This window comes from Sabethes cyaneus, chromosome 1 (assembly GCF_943734655.1).
Source record: "Sabethes cyaneus chromosome 1, idSabCyanKW18_F2, whole genome shotgun sequence".
NCBI classification, from domain to species: Eukaryota; Metazoa; Arthropoda; class Insecta; order Diptera; family Culicidae; genus Sabethes; species Sabethes cyaneus.
The window spans coordinates 15,427,743-15,454,027 of record NC_071353.1 but is presented as its reverse complement, the minus strand read 5'-3'; the positions used below and the strand labels follow the sequence as shown (position 1 = coordinate 15,454,027).

At 38.4% G+C, this 26,285-nt stretch overlaps 4 non-coding genes across 4 annotated transcripts; 1 reads left to right on the top strand and 3 right to left on the bottom strand.

Moving 5' to 3' along the window:
* On the top strand, window positions 1–72 carry Trnaq-cug (transfer RNA glutamine (anticodon CUG)). The gene has a single exon. It is a non-coding gene; the product is annotated as a tRNA-Gln (tRNA).
* Window positions 73–14,755: 14,683 nt separating this feature from the next.
* Window positions 14,756–14,827, bottom strand: Trnag-ucc (transfer RNA glycine (anticodon UCC)). The gene has a single exon. It is a non-coding gene; the product is annotated as a tRNA-Gly (tRNA).
* A 1,052-nt stretch (window positions 14,828–15,879) lies between these two features.
* Window positions 15,880–15,951, bottom strand: Trnag-ucc (transfer RNA glycine (anticodon UCC)). Its single transcript has one exon. It is a non-coding gene; the product is annotated as a tRNA-Gly (tRNA).
* A 3,428-nt stretch (window positions 15,952–19,379) lies between these two features.
* On the bottom strand, window positions 19,380–19,451 carry Trnag-ucc (transfer RNA glycine (anticodon UCC)). Its single transcript has one exon. It is a non-coding gene; the product is annotated as a tRNA-Gly (tRNA).
* Window positions 19,452–26,285: the final 6,834 nt, after the last annotated feature.

Below are 26,285 nucleotides of genomic sequence, written 5' to 3'. Positions count from 1 at the left end.
GGTTCCATGGTGTAATGGTTAGCACTTTGGACTCTGAATCCAACGATCCGAGTTCAAATCTCGGTGGAACCTGATGTGTAATTTTTTTGTGGGTGGTTCTTGGGGACATCGATTACGGTATTTTTCTATAGCCAGGCAGAAAGATGAGTATCCAATGTTTGATTTTAGAGAAAAATAATTTCTCGCATTTGACAAACTAAAATTAGGAAATATCAATATAAAATGCACCACTCGAAACGACTGTTGAACGTTCCGCAAAAAATAGGAATAGGCCTTTTAGGGCCCTTGGATTTGATCTCATTCATATCAAATGCTCAAAGCTTACTGAAAGGTGCTTGTTTAACTCCTCTGCATTAAATATGAGATCAATGTGAGTATGTAAAAAGCAAAATTTGCACCAAAACTTCATGAAAGGGAACGGTCATTCTGTCCTTTTTCAAACACAGAAATAATGGCACGGTTGGGCAGTAACCGACGGGGTTCATTCATCTTGTAAATTATATCATTGTGTCGGGAAAAATAATAGCCTAACAAGTCCGTAGAACAAGCTATTGTTGACGAAGGTAATCATAAATATATTCTTCATAAATAAATGAATAAAAGTAAGAGCAGCACCATTCAGAGGAAGGAATAAAAAATGCCAACCGTAAAAAAGATATTCTTCCGTCCGAGTGCTTTGTATTTGTTTTTGCACGGACACTCATACAAACGTGCTCACATATGGTGATATCTATATGTGCATATTTACATACGCCGGGATTGCTCGTGCCGGGAGTGAAAAGAACATTTCATAAATATTTCATCTATTTTCAATATTTTTGCTCTATTTGCGAGTTGTTTGTGTGAGGAAATCGGAAGGAACACAGTGAGGTGGGGTTGCTTAGCCAAACAGGTACGATGCATGCGGAATGTAAAAATGGAAATTCAATTCATTGTCGTTTTCATTCCGTTCCGGTATGCGATGATCCAGATGTGTCCAGTATATCTCAAAGATTGCCACCGGAATTCCGACTCAGAAAGCGATGATAAAAATCCGACCTCAAGGTTGAGCCTTCTGTACAATAGCAGAATGCAAATCCCGACCCCCTTTCAGTGGGAAGGAGACTGCACTGCAAGACCTGACTAGACTGGAAGAGGAATTCGGAGTGTCCTTGAATCGTTGAGCGCTGCGGCGTTCGGATAATGTTTATTCTATTGAGGTAGAGCTTAGGATGAAAACGATTCCGTGTTGTGCAATCGGGGGATTTCCGGTGTATGGTCTAGTATGATGTTCTCGGAAACAACAAGTATTTTGGGATGCATAGAAATATCATCAAAGATGCTTGCATAGTTGAATTTTGACATTATGAACGTTTTTGACACAAAACAATTGATTGTGAATCCAATTAAATTACAAAAATTAGAAATTGGTCGCTTTTTATTGAAGTCTTGACAGTAAAGATGGTACATTTTGATATACATACGTAGGCTACGGTAATAAGAGATTATTATTATTGCTGATCTTAAAAATAGAACTATGCTGAATTTTATGCCTAATAAAATCAGATCAAACTTGACTTGACGACTAACACTAGGAGTAAAAATCATATTTACTTTTTCCAGATTCTATTCCCTTATAAAAGCAAATTTCTTACTAATCGTTGCAATGCATTTTTTCTTTCGTTCCAGTAACTTTTACGAGGTCACCGATCGAACTGAGGTAAGTACCCAGCAACAAAAAATATCCTTTTACCAAGCCAACGTCTCTTTGACTCCAGTTAGCGCTGCTCTGCTCCTTCCACCCACTTTGCTCTATCAATATCTATGCGGATGATCTAAGCACCCACTCTAGCAGATTAGTTTCTAAGCTTGATCTATGCATCGCACGTTATTTATCATTTCAAGCGTCTGTAACTAACACATTTCCGCTTTTCCTCCTAGAGCTCAGCTTATCGACAACGGTATATCGGTATGGTTCAAACTTCTCGAGACGATACTTATAGGTGGCTACTGCCTTTACCGGGTTAAAAAATTTCGATTCTCAATATATTCGGCAAGCCAAATATATGCAGTGCATAAGAGCATACAGCGTGTGCGTTTGTATATGTGTAAATATATCGAATAATTCACCGAGTTTAGCAGAACCACGGTAGCCCGGTAGCTCGGCAGCAGCCGCTTCAAACCAACTCAAATTTTTAATTTTCCTGAAAGCTTCATCGTACACCCTTTCCGATGGCCATACATTTGCAAAGACACTAGTAGACGCGCTATTCACACCTTTAGGTTAATTTGTGGAAATATTTCTTAAAAGTGTTGTGGTTTTCAAATAATAATTGTATTAATATATTATTTCGAAGTTCTGAAATTATTTCTCACAAAAAAATGATGAAAAGCTTCGCATATTGTCGACGTTTGTGAACAAAATTTCCAAGCGACAACAAACAGAAAAGGAATAGATTCCATAATTAAGAGTTCTTCATCGTCATGATAAGTGTAGTGCAAACAGCGTGTAGATTTCAAACAACACCGGTACAATAGAGGCACAGATAGAGTAAGACCCGACGAAAGAACTGGCTGCTTTATTAGCAAATCTATTCCGAATCCTTTCTGTTTTCTTTTGCATGCCATGAACACATTTTCATCCAACCTAATATAACGGTCAGTGGTCATATGCCAACGACGACGTCGGTCTACCTTGCGCCCGGCTCCTACGATCGACCGCCGGCAGGTACTCGAATGGAGCACATTGTTTCCGGACGTACCGTATCGTCCGGAAACAATGTGTGCTCCGTTGTTCGTTTGCACTGTGGGTTGAATGGTTCGGAAAACGCATTAAATTTTGTTATCGATTCAAAAAAATTGACAAAAAACAAAAATTTTATTTGTCCACGTTTCGGCTGTTTTTTCTAGCTCATTGCCAAGAAATTAAGAATTTTATTGTGGAATATGTCTGTTTTATACAGTTGGATTTCGAATTTGGCAACAAATGCGAACCATGCCAAATTCGAAATCCTACTGTAATAATAATTCATAATTCCTCCGTCAGATTGTTAAGAAATTAGGCCGTCACGATCAAAGAAATCTTAAGCACATTACAGAGATTTTTCAATCTCAAGGACAACCCCCATAAATTTCAGCTGGTTGACTCAAAAAAATCAGGAGAGTTGTGTTTTAGACTTCCCGCATTGTTGACACAGAAGCATATAATGCGGAGTTTTACGTTAAAATCTTATACATATGTTAAAAATCACGACTTAAACCAAAGAACAAGACTAGAAACAATAAGTAGCATGAAAATAGTGTTATGAAATCTCTTTTTACGTCCATTCATTATACGTGATTTCTTTTTGTTCAGGTCCATTTTTTACGCCCAAAATTTGAATTGATAATCCTCTTCTTTTACGTCCCAAATTTGCATTATCGTCCTCTCGTTTAACCCCGTAGTTTGAATTAACGTCCTCCAGTTTTACACCCGAAATTTGAATTGATGTCCTCTCTTTTGGCATTCAAAATTTGAATTGACATCCTCGTCAAATATCATTAGGTAGGGTACAGGGGGCTATTTCCAACCCATTAGGCGGTAGACTGAACAATATTCAGGAATTACGTTGAAACTATATTTATTCGAAACAAGATCTTTATACCAGTTGATAGAATATTATTTACTGAATATCGGCGTATATTTTGGTTTTAATGAAACGCTACTGAATTTGAGTTATAGTGGCGAGAAATGATGAAGTCGCTGTGGCTAAATTGAGCCCATTTTCTTTAGTGGTGTCTGTGTTTTTTAAATCCGACGGGTCGAAATAGCCTGCACAGGGATTAGATGCTTTATAAAATCAGATCAAAAGAGAACCGATGGATAACGTGTCGCTATTGCCTACATTCCGGGCTCATTGAAGATAATTATTTTTGCAGACTGAAGTTTTTGGAGCGTCTTAGTAGAAGACGAAACCTAAAAAGAAAAAATAAGAAAACTTATCCAATTTAATTCTACTATGTGTATTTTATTCAATGACAGATACGTATTTCGCCTACGACTTGCAGGCTTCCTCAGTTCGAAAACAGACACTGAGGAAGCCTGCAAGTCGTAGGCGAAATACGTATCTGTCATTGAATAAAATACACATAGTAGAATTAAATTGGATAAGTTTTCTTATTTTTTATTTTTTAAGTTAGGAAGGTTTTCCGTTTTATTCTACTAAAAATTTTTAGTAGAATAAAACGGAAAACCTTCCTAACTTGACTCGTATTCGAGATTCTGCTAAGACGCTCAACATAATAACTTTTAATTACTTGTACATATGTTAAAAAATCACGACTTTAACCAAAGAGCAAAGCTAGAAACAACAAGTAGCATGAACATAGTGTTACACTAGAGAAAATAGTGTTGCACCAGAATCTCTTGTTACGTCCATTCGTTTTATGTGATTTCTTTTTTATTACGTCCACTTGTTTACGCTTGAAATTTGAATTGACGTCCTCTTTTTTTACGTTCGAAATTTATTGTTTAGCCTCGTACTTCGAATTAACGTCCCGTCCCGTAGGAATATTGAATAACGTCCTCCATTTTTGCGTGCAAGATTTGAATTAGCATCCTCGTCAAATATCATGAGGTAGGGTTTTTTTCTAATTTCCGTCATAATATGTAAAGCCATTCTAATTTTCATCATTTGTTGGATGGATTTAATGAATATTCCAAAAGTCCTTGTGCTGATTTGACTAAAACACACTTACCTTCCGATCCGTGAACTTTGAAATCACTGAAAAGCGACATTTCAGCATATTATTGAAATTACGCAACTGACTTTATTTCCAAAATTCGTCGTACCGTTTTAAAATCCGTCCATCAAAATTTTTCATCGTCCAAACTAAAAATCACAACAAAGTTTACGAAGCTAACGCACATGTATTTGTGTAGGACGGGCATGACAAATGTTATTCTACAAAATTTTTGCAGGTTAGGCAAGTTTTCCTGGCTGTAGAATAACGACAATGCCTTGTGTAAGTTATTTTCATTTATGTGTGACGGAAATTAAAACGATTAGTCGACATTGTCTTCTTCGTCGCACGAAAAAATGTAGGAAATTTGGCTGGTAGGACTTCTTTACTGATAAAAAGCATTTAAATAGATTTCAGCTCACTTTGATTGATCGCGTATAATAGACAACAAACTAAAATATTAGGGAATAACTAGTTTTGCAATGTATGCCATAAAAATGCTGATATTTTTAATAATTTGTGTTGGATAGGACGGGAATAGGCAATTACGACGATGTAGCAACATACCCTAATTTAAGGAAATTAGGAATAAAGTATTCTTTTTACGTTTATTATTATTATTAATCAGCTCCAGGCCGTGGTTTCCTCTGCTGTACGGAGAAGTCGTCCCCATTCCACTCGGTTCATGGCCGCAATGCGCCGGCCACGAAGTCTGCGTAGGGCCCGCAGGTCGCCTTCCACTTGATCGATCCATCTTGCTCGCTGCGCGCCCCGTCGTCTCGTTCCAGTCGGATCGTTATTGAGAACTTTTTTAACCGGGCTGTCGTCCGACATCCTCACGACGTGCTCAGCCCATCGCGGGTGACCGATTTTTGCAGAGTGAGCGATGGGTGCTTCAGCTCATGGTTCGTTCGCCTTCTCCACGTTCCGTCTTTCATCTGCACTCCGCCGTAGATGGTGCGCAACACCTTCCGTTCGAAAACACTAAGGGCGCGTTGGTCCTCCACGAGCATAGTCCATGCCTCATGGCCGTAAAGGACTACCGGTCTAATCAGCGTCTTGTAGATTGTTAACTTCATGCGGTGGCGAACTTTGTTCGATCGCAGCGTCCTACGGAGTCCAAAGTAGGCACGATTTCCTGCCATAATGCGTCTTTGTATTTCTCTACTGGTGTCGTTGTCTGCGGTAACCAGTAAGCCCTGATACACAAACTCTTCTACCACCTCGATTTCATCACCGTCTAAATGAATCCGGGGAGGGAGGTCAGCATTCACTTCTCTCGAACCTCTTCCTTTCATGTATTTTGTTTTCGATACATTAATGACAAGTCCAATCCGTTTGGCTTCAACGCTCAGTCCGATGTACGTTTCCGCCATCGTCTCAAAGGTACGTGTAATGATGTCAACATCGTCAGCGAAACCAAGAAGCTGCATGGACTTCGTGAATATCGTGCCACTCGTGTCTATCCCCGCTCTTCTTATCACACCCTCCAAAGCAATGTTGAACAGCAAACATGAAAGCCCATCACCTTGCCGTAACCCTCTACGAGATTCAAAGGGACTCGAGACCGCCCCTGATACTCGAACAACACACATGACTTGATCCATCGTCGCCTTGACCAATCGCGTTAGTTTATCCGAAAATCCGTAGTAGTGCATAATCTGCCATAGCTGATCTCGATCGATCGTGTCATACGCCGATTTGAAATCAATGAATAAATGATGCGTGGGCACGTTGTATTCGCGACATTTCTGCAATACGTGCCAAACACTTTTTACGTTCCAAATTTGAATTAAGTTCCTCTTTTTTACGTCCAAAACATGAATTTTCGCCTTTTTATCTCCAGAATTTCAATTACTGTCCTCTCTTTGGTCCTCTCTTACGCCCGATTTTCTACGCCCCTCAAGCGCAAGTTAACGTAATAGATACAGAGCTGAAAGCGGCATTTGATCGAATTAATCACCGTATACTGTTTACCACAATTTTACGCTTGGAGTCTTTTTCAACGGTTCGTCACGTGGCTGAAATCTTTCCTATGGAACAGAATTTTACGAGTTAAGCTTGGATCGGATTTATTTTCGGCTTTTTTAAATAAATCAGGTGTACTGCAGAGTAGCATTCTTGGCCCACTTATTTTTCAAAGATGCAGCACATGCTATAGACAATGGTTGTCATATTGTTTGACTTGAAGACTTTAAAATCGTCTTTTCGTCTCTTCTATTTAACGAATGAATTGATCAAGGGTACCGGAGGGTATTTTCAGCTTGCCGCTAAATTCAGCCTACATTCCTTTTCTTCTGCTGCTGCACCTTCCCAATTTAAAACCTTGCCACTATATAAGAATACTGAAACGGAATGTAGCAATCATAGGCTTTAATGTGTTATAACTATTTTCATAAAAATGTAAGCAATTTGGTGATTTTTATTCAATAAACATCAAAACCACTATTTCTCCACCAGCACGTAATCAGGCCGAAAAACTAGAAACAATCGCTCACGTGTATCCGATGTCGAAGATGGTTTGGAAACCACACAAGTATGATCACGTTTACTTATTCTAGAAATTAAACAGCTGTCAATACTGTATTACACAACAATTCCGCTTCTTGTTATCAAGGAGGAACACAAAAATTCGCCTCTGTTATGAAAATATAAATCAATTTTCATTCACCAGCTGCAAATTCATTTTGTTAATTACATCCTAAACAAACAATCCATACTAAACTAATGGATCATTGAAGATAATTCGTTTTTGAGTGACAATCACTTACTTCTGGCGCTAGTGTATATGGACGATTAACACTAGCGCCAGAAGCAAGCTGTTATCACTTCAAAACTAGTCATCTTTTGTGATCCATTATATTGCCGGTATGTTGGCAGCACTTGAAAAATGCCAAATACCATAAACCATCTGACTTCCTTTTGGTCAGCTGTTGAAGTACAGAAATCCACCGAATAGGCCCTTGGGTGATACTGTTTGCTCATCGCAATTTCTCAGGCTTCTTCAAATAGATACAGCTTATTTTTGGTAGGCGACAAGCCTTTGATAAGCCCCAACAATATGCCAAAAATCAGCTTTATTATTAATTGCGCAGCTAAGAAATTACCGTGGGCGCAAGCGCAGTACCACCCATTCAGTTATTCGGAGGATTGATTTATAACTGTTATGGTTTGTACCATACAGGCCCGTTCGGCCTGCTGGAAATTCAAACCACACAGACACCACTATAAAAATAGGCCTAAAATATTTGCAGCAACCTCATCATTTCTCGTGACTATAACTCAAATTTAATAACGTTTTATTGAGACCAAAATACACTCCGATATTGATATGTTTGTAGCTGTCGCTGCTCTGACCAATGCAGCTAGGACCAGAACAAATATACATAAACTAGCTGACTGCCCGATCTTACTCGGGGCGCCATTGTGTTACAGCCCCTTGTGCATCAGTAATTGTAACCGAATTGCTTATAATGTAAAAATATAACGCTTGTTCCTCTTTTGGACGTTCCTCCCCATTTGTCAGCTTTCCCTATTTTGTCTACCCGGCCACTTGCACATCTGTTTTCTTTACGGAAATCCCTATAAAACCCTACTACAGTGAACTCTCGGAAAAGTTAATGGATTGGGGAATGGGTCGATTAACTTTTCCGAACTATTAACTTTTCCGAGTAGTCCTAAAAATCATTAAAAATGATAAAAAGCGAAAAATGCATTCCGGGATATAGGATACACATTTTCATATATTTGGAAGTTGTAATGGAAAGAAATATGTAGCTAGATCTTAATGAAATAATACTTAGTTCCTTTCAGTAAGTTTAAAATAATCGGTTACACTAGTATACTTTTGTTTTTTCTGCGACTACGTTTTGATATTGTTCGCGCATTTTTAGTTCCTTTTTTGCACTTAAAATTTATCTGAGTTTGCGCTTTTCCAGTATGTTATCAATAATCCTGAAGTAACTATGTGCTCTTATTGAACTATTGTTGCGACTGTCCGGTACAAAAGTTTAATTTAATCCCAGTTATGATGCGACTCTGTATGAAACTGTGGAACGGCAATAAACTGAAAAATGAGAAATAAAGATAGAAGGTAAACTCACGTGTGTGGACTAACGTTTGGACAACCAAGAATTCAAACTCTCAGAAAAGTTAAGGCAAAAATTAACTTTTTAGAGCGTTGCATGAAAGCTGATATTCGCTTAACTTTTCTGAACAATTAACTTTTCAGAGAGTTAACTTTTCCGAGAGTCTACTGTATAAAGAAAGAGAAACAAAGACATTTTTCCTATTTGCACCTTCCGCTTTTAACAATGGCCACCCCACCCATAAGAAATGAATGGTTTTGTTACTGTACTTTCGTGTTTCGTATTCTGATTTTTTCAGTAGTACGGATAAATTGTTACAGTCATGTGGGCGCTACTTCCCCCTTCCTGTCCCACCGTCACTTATGGGAGAATCGTACAAACATTTTGGAGCCTCACCCTGTTATGAACCCCTTTTGTCAACCCCTTCAGTGCTGATTCCCTTATGTTAAGGAACATGTATGCCAAGTTTTATAAAGAACGTTCAAGGCATTTCGGAGTTATGGTCTCCCCCTCTCATTCGCCCCACTTTGTCAACCAAGGCGCAGATCCCCTGATGTCAAGGAACATATGTGCCAAGTTTGATAAAGAACGGGCAAGGCGTTTCGTAGTTATGGCTTCCCCCCTATTAGGGGCCCTTCCCCTTCCTATTAGGGAGCATCCCCCCTCCTTTTTGTTAACCCCCCAGTGCTGTTTCTCTTCTGTCAAGGAATCAAGGAACATGTGTGCCAAATTTGATGAAGAACCGTCCAGGCATCTCGGAGTTATGGCCTCTGTTATGAATTGCCACCCCCATCCCTCTTCTTGTTAACCCATCGGTGCTGATTCCCTTATATCAAGGAATGTGTGCCAATTTTGGTGGATATCGGTCAAGGCGTTCTGGAGTTATGGTGGAACATACATACAAACATACTAACACTCACTTTTATATATAGAGATCAGATAGAGCGATTTCTAGTGAATATGGCGGGTGCGGCAGAACTTACCATTCCAGCGTTTACTAGTAAATTTTTATGACACGCGCCTCGCCATTATTATTATTATTATTGCCATGATTATTGAGCATAATAATTTGGCCAGATTGATCCTCACATTGCTGCCTCACTACTTGGTTCAAGCGCATCAATTGACATCTGAAGAGATTCCCAGTGTGAGTTAATCTCAATTTTGAGCAGCCACTAATACATTAAACCCAGCTGATTCCACCATGCGCACATCATGTTCTTTACGGGAAATTAGCAGTCATTAACTTTTCGTCTGATAGCCCAATTTCGGAAGCAGTTTTTGGACCCAAAAGCGAGGTTCTGTTTATATAAATATATTCACTGCATTCTTGTTGCCAATTTGAACACAGTGAATATATTTTTATGAACAAAATTTTAGTTTTAAGCAAAACCTACAAGGTATACAGCCCTAAGGGTTGTACGAAAGGGTGACGTAGGACTATATCAGATCGTTAGATCAAAGACTAATGTAAACTGCATTTCTGGCATATGTATGTTTATAAGAATCTGTGAGTGCCATTGTTTAAGTGAATGTTTAAAAGAGAAGAGCGAAATATTCAGATTCAATTCTTCATTTAATGCAATGATGGCTTTAAAAATACGTGGACGGGGGTTCATAAGTGCAACGCCTGCAACAGACATAGAAATTTCTTTTAAAAATCACTTGTGTGCATCATAAATGTTGAAATGGTAATGAATGACCAATTTCTGTTTTATTTGTATGAGAGTCCTTACCTTCAAACCATCATAAAATAAATAAATTTATGCCTCCAAAAGCCCCCACATTCCAAATTTGGTTCCATTTGCTTGATTAATTCTATACTTTTGAGGAAATTTGTATTTCATTTATACGGGAGCCCCCCCCCCCTCTATTTTCGTTTTCACAAAGTGCTACCCAGTTCCAGTATAGTAAACAAAGACGTAGTCCTACGTCAAAAAAACTGCTTTTGAATCGATGACGACTAATTTCACCTTAAACCAGGATTTCTGCCGACTTCTTTTCCTACAGTAGTCAATACCACCATTTATTCGATTTCACACAGTCCGTTTTGTGCTGCAATTCGAACGCTATAGATAGTATCGCTGCAGTTCGTGCAGCTAAACCTCCGAATGTACAGTGACTTTTCGCACTACTTTTCAACATATAGAAGTCCCACAAATTAGTGTTGTTAATATGAGGGAATTGTGGTTTCAACAAGACGACGCAACATGCCATAATTGATGTATTGGAAAAATATTCCGTGATTGAATAATTTCGCATAATGAACCTTCGTGATTGGTCTCCAACATCAAGCGATTTAACCCCGCACGCGTACCAGGAATAACAACATTATTTTACTAGAATGAACCTAAAATGTTTCTTCACAGGGTTTTAGTATATAATAAACCTTTTCAGAAAAACACAATCCCAAAATATTCTATCGGTGAAATGTTGAAAAAATCATGTTTAAAGGTTTTTTTCATGAAATAAGCAAAACTCGTACATTGTTCGGACGACCAAATAGTTTAAATTTACCTCCAGTGTCTCTCAGCCTCTGAATTCGTGAAAATGGTATAAGAAAGATTTGTCGATAAAAAAATTACCTATAACTTTTCCAAACATGATATTGTTCTATCTCCAATATACACGTCACCAGGGAAGAGAGACCTCTAGCGCATGTAACATGGAAACTAATTTCTAAACCTTCATCTTTTCCTTATATTGAAAAAAGCACAAATCTAACTTTTGATGAATTTCTTCCTGAAGCTTACAAGACTTCTTGACCCTTAGTTTTTCGTAATTTTTTTAATATAAAAATCTTCGATGAAAAACATATTTTGCGTAGGTATGGGAATATTGGGATTCAAAATCTTATAGATTTCTATGCACATGCACTTTCAATACAATTCGCTGGTAACTTCACGTAACAAAACTGCTGCAATCTTTTGCAGAATGTTTCAAAATTGTTTCAAATTTGAGAAGTTAGTCATTAGGGTGAACCTTTTGGTATTAGGGCGTTTCGAAAAGCCGTCACGTGTTTTTTGTTAGAGACGTTTTAACCACTCGCGGTTATTCGCGAAGTCATGTATGTTATTTAAACAAAAACAGTTTTTTAGTTTCCAGGTCGATTTTGATGATTTTCATGGCTGCCAACAGCAACAGTCCCATTAACAACTCATTTATTTTGTTATTTTCATGTTGAAATATTTAGTGGCCATATGGAATTTGTTATTTTTCCCTAAATGGTCAGAACGTTCTGCAAAACAAATCATGGATTTTAGATTGATTTTTGATGGTGAATATTTAGCCATTTTTCAATTACAAATGAAACCAAATCCGTAGATGTAACGTAATCCTTCAGAAAACTGGAACTTGAAATTCTGAGTGATTTTATGCAGAATGATTACAAGGCGAATGATCCTACTTGATAACTTCATTTGGGATTTCGAATAGCTATGAAACCATTAAACGATATGTTAAAACTGTGAAGAAAATCAAAAAATTAAAATTTTCGTTCATGGGCAGAAAAATTTCTGACGAAACCCGTAAGAAAGTGGTTACGTGTTTGTAATGGCAAAAACGTAAATATAGCGCTCTCTCGCTTTCTTACACTAAAATTCTCAATCAGCAAATTATATGAGTATATTATTAGACCCAAGGATGAAATTTTGTCTTTTTTGTCACGCGAGAGGGCTTAAACATGCTTTTGATTAGCCTTTCGATGTTAATGTGATTTCGGATTAACAAACCAGCCTTCATGTTCGACTCTTACCTGAGAGGAATTGTTTGAGTAGGATCATTTGATAGTACGATCATTGCCGGTCAGATAGACAATCAGATAGAATATTTAATTTCATTTAATTTAATATTAATTAAAATTCAATTTCTTGCAGTGTGAGATTCAAATCTTTTGAGATTCATGTTTGCTGAATGTTGGTTTGCTGTAGTTTGAACTTTCAGGAAAAAAATATCGATTAAAATAAATAACTTTTAATATTTTTTGAAACGATGGTTCTACAATTGATGAAGGGACGGTAGGGAAAGAAATGAAAATTTTTTTTTTTTGGTGAAGGTGGGGAAGAGCGGAAAGGAAGGGGGGGGGGTATTGGTAGCTATGCTTGACAAGTAGTCATTTTGACTCCTACCTTTTGTCCAATACTTCCTTTCCTTTCCGCTCTTCCCCACCTTCTCCAAAAAAAAAAAAAAATTTCATTTCTTTCCCTACCGTCCCTTCATCAATTGTAGAACCATCGTTTCAAAAAATATTAATATATATATGTAAGACCGCATTTCAAGGTCAAGACTAAAAACTTGAGATTAGTCTAAATAACTCTGCCTATACAACGACTTGACGTAATATTTGTAACTTTGTCTCAATTTTGTGCACTTAGTATTTATATTTTTTAGAAAGCTTTTGAAAACTTAATAATTTGCTACATTGTACCAAAACTTTCAGAGTTATAAGTTTGTACAAAAAAAAGGTGACGATTTTTGAATCACCCTAAAGAAGAAATTTTAAATTTTTTTTAGTTTCAATAGGGTAAATATTGTTCAAAATAGCGAAAAAACTACAAACCGACAAGTTTATTGAGCATGCTTTAGAACGTCTCGTAGAAAATGTTTAATTTGTGCTTTTTTGAAGCACAGGAAGGAATGAAGGAATAGATGAAGGTTAAGAAACTGGTTTCCATATTATATGCGCTGGAGGTCTCTCTTCCCTGGTGACGTGTATATTGGAGATAGAACAATACCATGTTTGGACTAATTATAGGTAATTTTATTATCTACAAGTCTTTCTTACACCATTTCGACGAATTCAGAGGCTGAGAGACACTGGAGGTAAATTTAAACTATTTGGTCGCCCGAACAACGTACGAGTTTTGCTTATGTCACGGCAAAAAACTTTAAACATGATATTTTCAAGTTTTCACCGATAGAATATTTTGGGATTATGTTTTTCTGAAAGGGTATATCATATACTAAATCCCTGTGAAGAAACATTTTGGGTTCATTCTAGTCACATAATATTGGTATTCCTGGTATGCGTGCCCCGTTGAACTATTTTTTGTGGAGTATTGTGAAGTCTGGTCTATGCCGAAAAGCTGCAGACCAGCAGGCGATTGGATAAATATATGTGCCTATAGAAAACAGTACAAATTGGTTTTTGGTTGGTTATTATTTGTCATGTACCAAAAAACCACTGTGCAAAACTCTTGATCTGCAAGAAAGAAAAGAAACAGTTAAGATATTCCATAATTGTGGACAATCTAACAAGTTCTGCTTTGTACAATTCCGTAAAGTTTTGAACTATAGAACTTTACTGAAAAAAACTAGGAACGTATAGATTCTCCTACGCCTTCCCTGGCGTGGGGTAGGATTGGGCTCTGGAAAAAAAAGTAAAACCAACAACCTTCGTTCGTGTGGCTGCTCTGACACCGTCGGCGATGGAAACTATCGGTGTCGTGGTAACCATACGCTTTGTTATTCAGTTTTACTAGCTGTGTCCATCGCGGAACAGAGCACATTAGAATGAGCCTTGCGTGCATTCCCGATAAAATTGGCACGTGGCAGTATCTGCCAAGCTAGATAATTGAATTAAACGATGCTTGCTTTTTTATTAGTTTTCTAACCTACGGCTAAATGCAAAATAACCCTGTGTGTATACATTTGTTTGATGTGCCGGACTCCATATTCCAGCATTTTGACCCGCAGCTAAGAATGCAAATGTATTCAGCTCGTCGAACTGATTGTGCTTACTTTAGATCCATTATCTGATTGAATTGGCGTCGTTTGGGTTTGCTTTGCAAAGGTTATTTTCACAATTGTAACAATAATTTCATATTATGAAAATAGTTTCATCACGGTAATATAAAACTACTATTTGTTTAACGGTAATAAAAAGAATTTGAAACTGTAAAAATACCAAAGCTCGATGTTTTCACAGTTAAAGAGATCCTACCAGAACAAAACCAAAATGAATATCCTGCGTCGGCCGGGAATCGAACCCGGATCAACTGCTTGGAAGGCAACTATGCTGACCATTACACCACCGACGCCCGCAGTTTCCTTATGATTTTGGCAAACCCCGCCCATTGTTATGCAGCATAATAGTTTGGTCGATTTGTACTCAAATTACGGATGCTTTTGCTTAACTATTTAGTTCGAATGCATTACTTGACAACTCAAGATGTATGTAAGTTAATCCAGGGAGGAGCAGCCAATTATACATTAGGCATAGCTGATTTCGCCATGCGCAAAGCATGATCTACGTCCACCCTTGATTTGTCAGCTAAATACAAACGATCATGTGGAACACACGTTCCTTATTTAAACCGGGACGTTCTTCGATTTCCATTGCTGAACCGCGCAAATCAATTTCACTTCGATCCATAAATATCTACTAAAATACTGTGAATTCCGCATCGCTTTTTATCAGGTGCTAATCCAACAAATGAGTTTTCTTGCAATGAAGGAGCTGTAGTTTCAACAGGACGACGCAACATGCCACATTGCGTGTGCCAGAATTGGTTTATTGAAATAAAGAAAACATTCCGGAATTGAATAATTTCGCACAATGAAGCTTCGTGATTGGTGTCCCAGATTGAGCGATTTAATTTAATCTATTTTGGTGTTTTTATGGCTTTTGTGATGTAGTCTGATCTACGCCGAAAGGCTGCAGATAGTTGATGCACTCTGCATTCGGCATTGTACTGCCGTGAAGCGAGATTTTAACCGTATGTACTATGCACATTGAATTACAGTTAGAAGCGTCACTCACTTGTTCCGTTTCATCGAAAACCAAGGAAAGGCGGTCCCAGTAACTAAGATTGAAAAAGATATGTGCTAGTAGGAAACAGTAATAATAGTTGTTCACAGTTTGTCAGTACATCAGTTTCACTGTGTAAAGCTCTTAAGTTTATCCTAAGCTTCGTAATTGTATCATGTTACAGACGTTGTATAAGCATAATTTAATTTTAAGAAATTAAATTCCAATTCAAAATAGTAATATCAAATCAAGGTTTATTACACACTAATAAAAATTGATTTAAGCTGTAACGCGAATCGCCATCACAGTTAAAGAGATTCAACCAGCACAAAATAAACATCCTGCGTCGGCCGGGAATCGAACCCGGATCAACTGCTTGGAAGGCAACTATGCTGACCATTACACCACCGACGCTTACAGTTTCTTCACGATTTTGGCAGCTCGGGGTCTGCCATTGTTATAGAGCATAATAATTTGGTCGGCTGGTCCTCGAAGTACTGATGCTTTTGCCTGCTTCGTCCAAACGCATGACTTAAGATCCTCATGCACCGTATGTAAGTTACTCCCGGGAGGAGCAGCCAGAGATACATTAGACCTTGCCGTTAACCCTTAATTTGTCAACTAAATACAGAATCATATGCGAACCCCACAAACTAGCTTTTTTTCTTATGAAGGAGTTGTAGTTTCAACAAGACGACGCAACATGCCACACTGCGTGTGCCGCAATTAATTTATTGAAATAATTTTTTTTTCCGAAACTGAATGAGTCGTGTAATGAAGCTCCGTGATTGGCATCCAAGATCGAGCGATTTAACCTCCTTAAACTATTTTTTGGTGTTTTTACGGCTTTTATGATAAAGTCTAGTCTATGCCGAAAGACTGCAGGATAATTGACGCACTCTGCATTCGACATTGTACTACTATAAAGCGAAATTTTCACCGTAATATGCGCAATGAACTATCAATTAGAAGCTCGCTAATTCCGTTGCATCGAAGACTACGGGAAGGCGGTCCAGTAACTAAGATTAAAAACCCGATTTAATCCACCTAGTGGTGAAAGGAACCTTTGTTATACGGTCTTACTTGGTATTTGAGATAGAAATCGATACGTTTTCGGGACATAATTCATCTATTGGTTAACGTTGCGTAATACGTTGGTTTACATAAAATTTTTGAAAATTGAATAAGTTTACAAATTTTGAACAAAATAGGGACACTTTTAAATTTTGATAGATCCTATTTTCATGTAATTGCTGAGTAAGGATAAGTAAGTTGTTATTAATTTGAGTAAGTGCAAATAAAAGTAAGTTGTAAGAGGAAATCTTATTCTTTAACATATACATTGCCTATTAAAGGTCTAGTTTATAGGTTTTTGAACTATGCATAATTTCCTGTAATGCCATTCTATTTGATTCACATCAATAGAGTTTTCTTGAATAATTTTCATCAATTTTTATTAACCTTCGGTTACTCACGCTGTTGTATTTCGTACAACACGTGTAGGTTTTTCAACGCCATATTGTTATAAAGTTACAAATCGTTGTTTAACTAACGTATATTCTTCAATAAACTTATTCTGATATTCAATGCATTAATAATTTAAATTGTTGGGAAAATAGATCAGCATAAACCGCCATCACAGAAACGAAGCAATCAGCAAGCGAGGTGTACCGCAATTGACCCCAAGTGGAATGTATCCGTCTGCTGGTAGTCGAGTAATTCGTAATCAAAATTAAGGTATTTTTTTATAATCAAAGTTCTACAGTTCCTAAACAAGCAAACATAGAGGTATACTATATTCAGCAAAGTTGTGTATTTTTATCATTTGTACAATTTTGTAATACAAGAAAAAGTCATACAACAATTACAAAAAGAGCAAAATTTATAAAAACTGAGTTTACAAATTCATATACAATAAATAAGATTTTTCTATCTTAGCTGCAGAGATGGAAGGTTACTGTCTCTAGCAAAATTTCTTGTAATAATATGCTCTATAACTTTGCAGAGCACATCAATGTGTTATTGACACTGAAGAAAAATAATTTTTTTTATTTCACTTTTAGGGGGATTAATCAAAATTTAGATTCCACCAGACGATAGAGCTTTTAATTTCAAGAAACTTTTCTAAAGGTTCGATAAACCTAAAACCAAGTTTTCCCAGTCAAACCTCTAGTGCGCACGTTTTCTTTGGTTTGGGATTATAGTGCGCGCGAGTAACTGTGTTGCAAAAGTTGGCGCGAGTGTTCGAGGGGTAATATCTTTTGACCGGTACAACCAATTCTTATGAAATTTTGCATATATATTCGTATTGTCAAAACCTCTCGTTTGATATTAAAATATTTCAAATTAGGTAAATTATCTTGGTTAAAATCATTATAAATTATTGTTAATTTTGGTGTGGTGTATACGGTTGCTCATAACTTTCAAATTAAACGTCCAATCAAAAAACCATTCAATAGTGATCTATTAGCATATATTATCTTTCAAATGAGACTAATAGCGCATAAATCGGTTTGGCCATCTCTAAGAAACAGGCGATAATTATTTCCTTGTCAAAACAGGTTTTTTAAGCATAACTTTTAAACTACTTGTTTGTTTTCAATTAAAAATTTCTGAATAATTTAGCTTTAATAAGGGCTTTCATTTGATACTAAGATCGTTGAAATCGGTCATGTAGTTCTAGAGAAACCCGTGTCACGTATTTTTCACATTTTTGCTTATAACTTTTAAACGAAACGTCGTGTCACGAAGCAACTCAATAGTGATCTACTAGACAATAATACCTTTCAAACAAAAGTAATAGCGAACGATTCGGTTCAGCCATCTTTGAGAAACAGGCGATAGAAAAAATCATTACATACATACACACACACACACACACACACACACAGACATTGCTCAAATCGTCGAACCCTATCGATTGGTATATGTGACTTGGCCCTCCGGGCCTCGGATCAATTTCGTGTTTTTCGACCAATTTTTAAACCTTTGTTATAGTATAACAAAGGTAAAAACTATATGTTTTAACAACACATTAATAATAGTTGATTATAATTTGCAAGTACATCAATTCCACTGTGCAAAGCTCTTGGCCTTCGGGAAAAAGGGGAAACAGTGAAGATCTTCTGTGATTGTGGTCGATCTCACAAATTCTGCTTTGTTGTTACTTCATACCGCTCGGCAGATCATGGAACTTTACTGGAGAAAACCGGGAAACAATGAACGATGAACAAGATTCCCCTTTGTTGTGCTTTCCATGTGGAAAGCAACTGGCTGCTCTGACACCGCCGGCGATGGAAACTAGGCGTGGTAATCACGCTTTATTCTTCAGTTTTCCTAGCTGTCCATCATGGAATGGCGCACATTGGGATGGGTTTTGTGTTCATTCTCCTAAGCGCGATGCATCTTTCCTTCCAAGTTACTAACTTAATTAAACGACGTTGGCTTTTTTTTGTTCATTTCTAGTTATTTTTAGCCAACGGCTGATGGCAAAATGCACGTGTAAATTCGTTTGATGTACCGGACTGAATATTGCAGATTTTTTACCTGAAACGAAGAATGAAAATTTAATCAGCTCGTCGATCGGAAACAGATTGTGCATTAGATCCATTACCTGTTTCAGTTGGCGGGTTTGTTTGGCAAAGCTTATCCCAAGTTCCGCCATGGTATCTTACAGAGATTGTGTAAGAATAATTTTTTTTAGGAAAATAAATTGATATCTACTACTAATTAAAAATAGTAATATAAAACCAATATTCATTTCACGCTAATAAAAAGTAATTTAAACTGTAAAAAATTACCTTCTCAGTGCAAGAGATTCACCCAGCGCAAAATAAACGTCCTGCGTCGGCCGGGAATCGAACCCGGATCAACTGCTTGGAAGGCAACTATGCTGACCATTACACCACCGACGCCTGTGGATTCCATCGCGATGCAAGTGTCGCCTCCAGCTGACCGCAGGCCGACATTTTCCGGTCCGGTTTAGGCGACGACGATAAACCTAATGCTGCTGTGTTGTTGTTACGTTATCGCTGTGACACGTTATCAATCACGGACTGATACGAAGCACCGTCTAATGTTTACTACCACCCGCCCCTCCCCTCCCGCCATGCTTTTGGCGATGACGTACAACCGAAGCTTGCCATGTTTGGAATCAATTACTCGACTTCTGCTTGTTTTATATTTCATTTTTCTGACAGAAATATATCCAAGACAAATAAGCCCGGTACCACCCTTTCCTCAGCAGGAACACATTGTTATTTCGCCTGTCTCTGCAGCTGATATGTTTTGCGAACAGGTAGAATTGAATTCAAAATCCTTTTCATCCCCTTTCACTCACAATAGGGCTGTTTTTACCCCGCCTCTGAGCTTTCTTTCTCCGGCAACTTTTCGCTACGACGAACGTGTGTTTATTCTAAACCTTTGAAATTAGATTGAATGTTGTTGGCGATGGTAGGAATGCAGATGAAAAAAGAAAAAAGAAAACTGGAGCAAAACGAACTCAAACAGCACATGTTATATTTACTTTCGATGGAGCCTCCGAATCTTGATGGTCGGTCGAACCATGGGCAGTGCTTGTTGTGGTTTGATTTCGCGAATTTTTTCTGCTTCCCCAAACGAACGCTTTTCCTTCCCCCAGTCGGTAGTAATTGAAATTAAACATGATGGAAGTTGTGCGTTGTTGTTTATTTAACTAAGATAACGATTGCGATGTGATTGAAATGGTTAAAATATAAACAAAATTCAAACTAGACTGTGCACAGTCACCGCTGAATGTAATATCATTTCACTATTAGTTCCATTACAGCTTCGTAATTTTAGCCTTGACATTTTCCAATTAATTTTCCTGAACTGTCCCTAATGTTTTCTTTTTCCACCCCACTAGAAAAGCGGTAATGATATCATCTTCACATTGTTCTACCGCACTTTGCCAAATGCGGATGCTGCATACTGTAACACAATGCGGAACCAATATTTAACTGGAGCTGCTATCAGTTAGCGTGCAAAATGTTCAAAATGTGTGTGTTTTTTTCTACTACTCTTCAGTACAAAGCCGGTAATGGAACACGCTGAAACAAAATTGAATTGTTTGATCTAACCTCAATACAATGGAATGGCTTCCACGCGCACCGCGTGGTTGTGTGGTTCTGCAGAAAATCGAATTAGTGTAGCCACTCGGTAGCAAATAATCTATTGGTTGGTTCTCCGTCGAGTTTGGTTTTACTGTAAAATGTTTTGGCTTTGATTTATGCCCGGATTTTAGATCAGTACGAGGGATGCCCTCGTAGGTAATATAAATAATTGAGATCCGGGGTGATATGAAATAGTATAGTTCGACTTTTTTGGCAGATTCTAATGCTTCTAGCATTTTGTTTTTGTTTGTGAACACGCTCGATAACGTGGAAAATCCGCTTGGAAGTATTTCCAATCAAGTTCTTTAAAATTCTCATTTCAAAGTTCTCTCCCATGTTTTCAAACTATCACTTTTAGATCGTCAATGCATCAAACTGACATATCTTTCAAAATGTTTCCAAAAACATCGTCAAATCGATGATTTCGAATCATTTTTTTGCAACTGGTACTGAAAACTGCAACATTCGAGCGCCACCATGCGGCCATAGTTCGAAACATGATTTTTTTAATGAGCTGCAATTGCTTCATACACCACTTTCTCGAATTCTGTTTCGCTGACGCGCTGCAGTCAACTGAGTAAAAACAGCAAATGAAACCTGTGTTCCCGTGGCTGAGAGGCAAAGGGATTTCGAGTAGGATCGGGCACACAACTAATTTACGATAATTTATAACGATTGATTTAACTGATTTTTCGCGCTCGCGACAAAGTCGCGAAATTTCACCTAGCCTGCGCGGTTACTAAAGGGGGATTAGGCTCAGGCTGGCTGGAACCACTCCGATTGCGCATAGCACTATCAGAACTATTCTTGGGACCTCTTCTAATCTCCAGAACTCTTTCAACTCCACTGCCGGCGGACGATATTTTACAATTTTATGACCGTGTGTTGTGACCTCTAAATTACAGCTCAGTGGCATGGCGATGTTGACAAATACCAGTGCGGTTTTCGAGAGGAACGCTCCGTGACGGGCCCAATCTTCACCTTGCAACAGATCCCCGATAAATTTCAGAAATTAAACTTGCAAACTCACCATTTGTTCGTAGACTTCAAGGCGGCGTGCGATTCAGTTAAACGAAATGAGCTGTGGTAGATTATGGTTTTCTAACAAAACTGATTAGGCTGATGCATGCTACCCTTGATGATTCAAAATCAAGCGTCAGGATAGCGGGTGAGACATCGGACTCGTTTGTGACGTTAGATGGTTTGAAGCAAGGTGACGGAACTTGCTGTTCAACATTGCATTGGAAGGTGCTATTCGAAGGGCAGGCGTGTAAAGAAGTGGTTACCATCATCACGAAATCTCATATGCTCCTAGGGTTCGCGGACGACCATTAACCGTAAAGCTGTGGAAGAAATGTACACGCATCTCAAGAAGGAAGCTGTGAGGATAAGCCTTATCATTAATACTGCCAAAACCAAGTATATGGTGGTTGGTAGAGAGCGCGGTAGCCCTTCGGGTGTTGAAATTGCAGTGGTGATAGATGGAGATACCTTTGAAATGATCGACGAGTTTGTTTATCTAGGCACGTTAATGACATGAGCCACGAAGTAAAAAGCGGATAGCGGCTGCCAACGGGGCCTTCTACGGATTACGTAGCCAGCTTGGGTCCCGTAGCGTGCAACTTCGTATAAAACTCGCGCTCTATGACACGCTCATTCTCCCGGTGGTACTCTACGGCCACGAAACGTGGACGTTTAAGGAGAGCGACCGACGAGTTCTTGACCTTTTTGAGCGTAAGATCCTGCGATCAATTCTTGGCGGCATATTAAAATAAATAAAGAATTGTGAAGCAACCAAAGCACGGCAGGCTATAACGGGCTGGCCACGTAGCAAAGATGCCGAATGAGAGACCAGCGAAAACAATACTTAGCAGAGAACCTGACAGAAGCCAACTGCTTCAAGGCAGACCCCGTACCCATTGGATGAGCGATGTTGACGTGGATGCTAGAGTAGCGGGTGTTAGGTGAGACTATTGAGCGGCAGTCTAAGATCAAGAAACGTAGAGACGGCTCCTGAACCTGAATTCGATAAGCGGATTGTCGCCGAAAAAGTAAAGTAAATAAGATATGGCGACGTCAATAATGGTTATTATATGTCTATCCTTGTTGTAAATTATAATGTCCGGTTAGTTGTTGTTAGTTGTTAGTTCTAAGACGGGTCTGGTTTGTAGCGGTAATTTGGCACATCTTCCTCCAACAAACTACATCGCAGCGCCAACTTCTGGTGCAATATCTTTCTCCACAATAGACTACATCTGAGGTCGTAGTTTGGATGTGCCATATGTAAAGTGCTTTAGCCCCTCTCAACGGCCCAAACAGTTCTGTAAGTTCCCTGTCGAATTACTCATTCTACCAAATATCCACGCATCTGACACACCTGAGCAACGGATAGTGCTTGAACGTCGACTATTCCTACACCCCCTTCTACTCGTGGCAAAGTAAATCTTCAGTGTCGATTGAAGGTGTCACATACCAACTTGCTGGATTTCTCACTGCACCCTCCTCTCAAGATCTTCTAGGCCAGTTTTGCTACACTTCACAACTCCAAAATTGCAGGTCACTGGGAAATGGCAAATGCATTCAGTGCTCGTACCTTATTCCCCGCGTTAAGGCAAGACTTTAGGAACCAGTTCACTTGACATAAAAATGAGTCCCGCAGAACTATCTTGATATTAGAGTGGTGAATACTGGTGTGCTGCCTGAAACCAAGCTATTTGTACAATTTGCCAAAAACCTCGACTGGGAGAGAGGCTGTTGGAATCAATAGGAGGTAGCAACTGGCCCTGCAATTGTCCTGTATTCCAATAGCTGGCTACGAAGTCTGTCGTATAAAAAACAGAAGGTCAAGTTTTGAGAACGGAATGTAGCACCTGGCTTTGCTTTGCTTTGCCACAAACCATATCTCCTCATGTCCTAAACCTCGCAGCCCTGTTTGAAGCTGTACTGATAGGTATTTGCCAAGCCCAAATTCCATGCCGATATCGCTGCTTACTCTGTCAAATAATTTGATAGCTATATTCCTAGGCGTTCTGTTGATTCAGAATAGATCCATATAAAAGGTATAAGTCACTTTTTCATGCTCGCCGTCGTTATACTTAACCTAATCTTATTACCATGGCTGTCTCTGTTAAGCGTTTGTGGGGTTTTTATCATATCCATATAATTCACGAGATTTCAATTCTTTTAATATTAAACGGCAATTAGTATCTGAAAACTGCACGAATTTATACATCACGCATAGCACACTAGATCACCGCGTGCGACGAACACAGTCTGACACGTATGAAAAACAACAACGGCAACAACAATGTTTTTCATAAATTTGGGATTCGCCACCAACTCAAGCCGCATAGGTTTATTAGCATACAGCAGCTCTTGAACCTGTAGTGTCGAAAGGAAGCATTTTCACCCGGTTCAGCACGCTCCACATCTCCACGGTGGCGCAATTTGCTGATGATGCCCGTTCCTTCGCGGAAGCGACGGTGCGTTGTCGCCGACGTCCCTGAATTAAAGTCATGGTGTTACAAAACGAACACTTCTGGATTTGTGTTCATTTACCTGCATTAGGTAGCTGACGATCAGAAAATCTACAACCACACTCCTGCTGTTCTGTCGTTACCATAACGACCATAGCGAAGCCATAACAAAAGTGAATGTCCGCGAGTTCTTCCGGAGAATACATTTTAATACTGCAATCGTTTTCAAAAACGTCCCAGAGAGACTCGAGCAGTCGGTTTCGTTATTGTTTTCCATATGCGTCAGACTGTGTCCGTCGCACGCGGTGGTCTAGTGTGCTATGCGTAATGTATGAGTTTGTACAGTTTTCAGCTGCTAATTCAACACCCAAAGCCATATGTTCAAAACAGAATTGCAACGAAACTAAAAGAGATAGGCGTTTCACGCCAAAGAAAAAATTGTAATACGGTACCAGTAAATAAAAGCAATCAGTTTTATCACACCTTTTTAGGAGAAATTAGGAGAAAAACGTCTTAAGAAACACTTATTTCAAAGCTTTTTGCTTTTGAAAAGTTACTGAATTTTATGAAGCAGGAGGTTTAAGATTAATTTTCAGTACAAACTTTCGATTTAAAGTAACATAATGGGCTCGCTAACATAGTTTTTATACCAGAGCTGCTTTAAGGCAAACAGAACCGAAAACTAAAAATGTTTAATAACTCTGTAATGATTGAGATTTGATCATATGCGTAGAAAGATTTTTTTCGTCAAATGTGGTCCTTTATCACTCCCTGAAATATCTGCACTAAGCAACCTAACACTTTGTATATATAAAAGTGAATGTATGTTTGTATGTTCCGACATAACTCCAGAACGCCTTGACCGTTCTCCACCAAATTTGGCACACATGTTCACATGACTTGGCCCACACAGTAGGTAAAATGAGTTGTGTTTCTCTTGCCTTTAAAATAATTGCAGTTGCGCAAGTGGCTGGAAGACGAGAACGCGGCGGAGCTGGTTGAGTAACGTGGGTATGAAGATATGTTCTACTGTAACTCCGAAACACCTGGACGGTTCTTAATCAAACTTGACATAAAAGAATCAACGCAGGGAGATTAACAAAAGGGAGCGGCGACCACTTACATCTAGGGTGGAAAGTTCAAAAGGGTAAAGGGTACGTTACGTTTCTCTTGCATTTGGAAAGATAGCATTTGTATAAGTCGCTGGACGACAAGAGTGGATTTATGAACGAAAGGAATAGGGTAGCCATTAACAAGGGGAAGGTTTAAAAACGTAAAAACAAACGGCTTTGTCTCGCTTTATAGTTTGCCAAAAAGTAGACAGATTTTTAGGTGGCTCGGGGCAACAGGGGAGGAAGCCATGTGCCATAAACGAATACCATTTCGTCGGATTCCTCATGAAAATAGTTTATTTATGGCGAAAAGAAATCTCTTATTCCATCGCACAGTAGTCCAAAAGGGAAAAAATTGAATTTTTTCTAGTGTCATGTTTTCATTTTATCATTTATGGTCTTCAGCATTTTTGTGTGTATGAATATCCCCCTTAATCTTAAACTGTCAAAAGTTAGTCATCGCTTACTATCATGAAAATTAAAAAATAACTTTTTTGTGTTAGGAAATATAGACATAGTTTCTTCGGCAAAGTTGTGAATGTCGTAAAAACAAGCAACTTTGCTGAAGAAATAAAATTTTTTTAAACGAGTATTGAACTATAGGGCATATTTTTTAAAACTTCTTTAAAAATTGGTTTTTCATACTTAGCTTTTCTTAGTTGCATTTTACAAGAATACAATGTTCTAGGCAATTTTATCGAAGCTCTCAAAATACACGTTTTTGCAGAAGACCGCAAATCTCGTGGACCTTCACTTGCTGAGTTATCGCATATTCAAGCTTTAAATTTCCATAGCTTCACGAACCCATGAGGTAAAATGGGGCAAGCGGATTTATGAAATCAGCGCTTCATCTTAAAGCTTAAGTCGAGTACTATAAACTTGTATGTGTTCCGCTTGTCCCTAACCACCCAAATGAGAGTACGACAATCATACATTTTATGTGTTTTGCGTTCGCTAGAGGCTCGATACACGTCCATTTTTTTGTGTGTGTTTTTGTGATAGACACATTTTTTCTTCGGCAAAGTTAG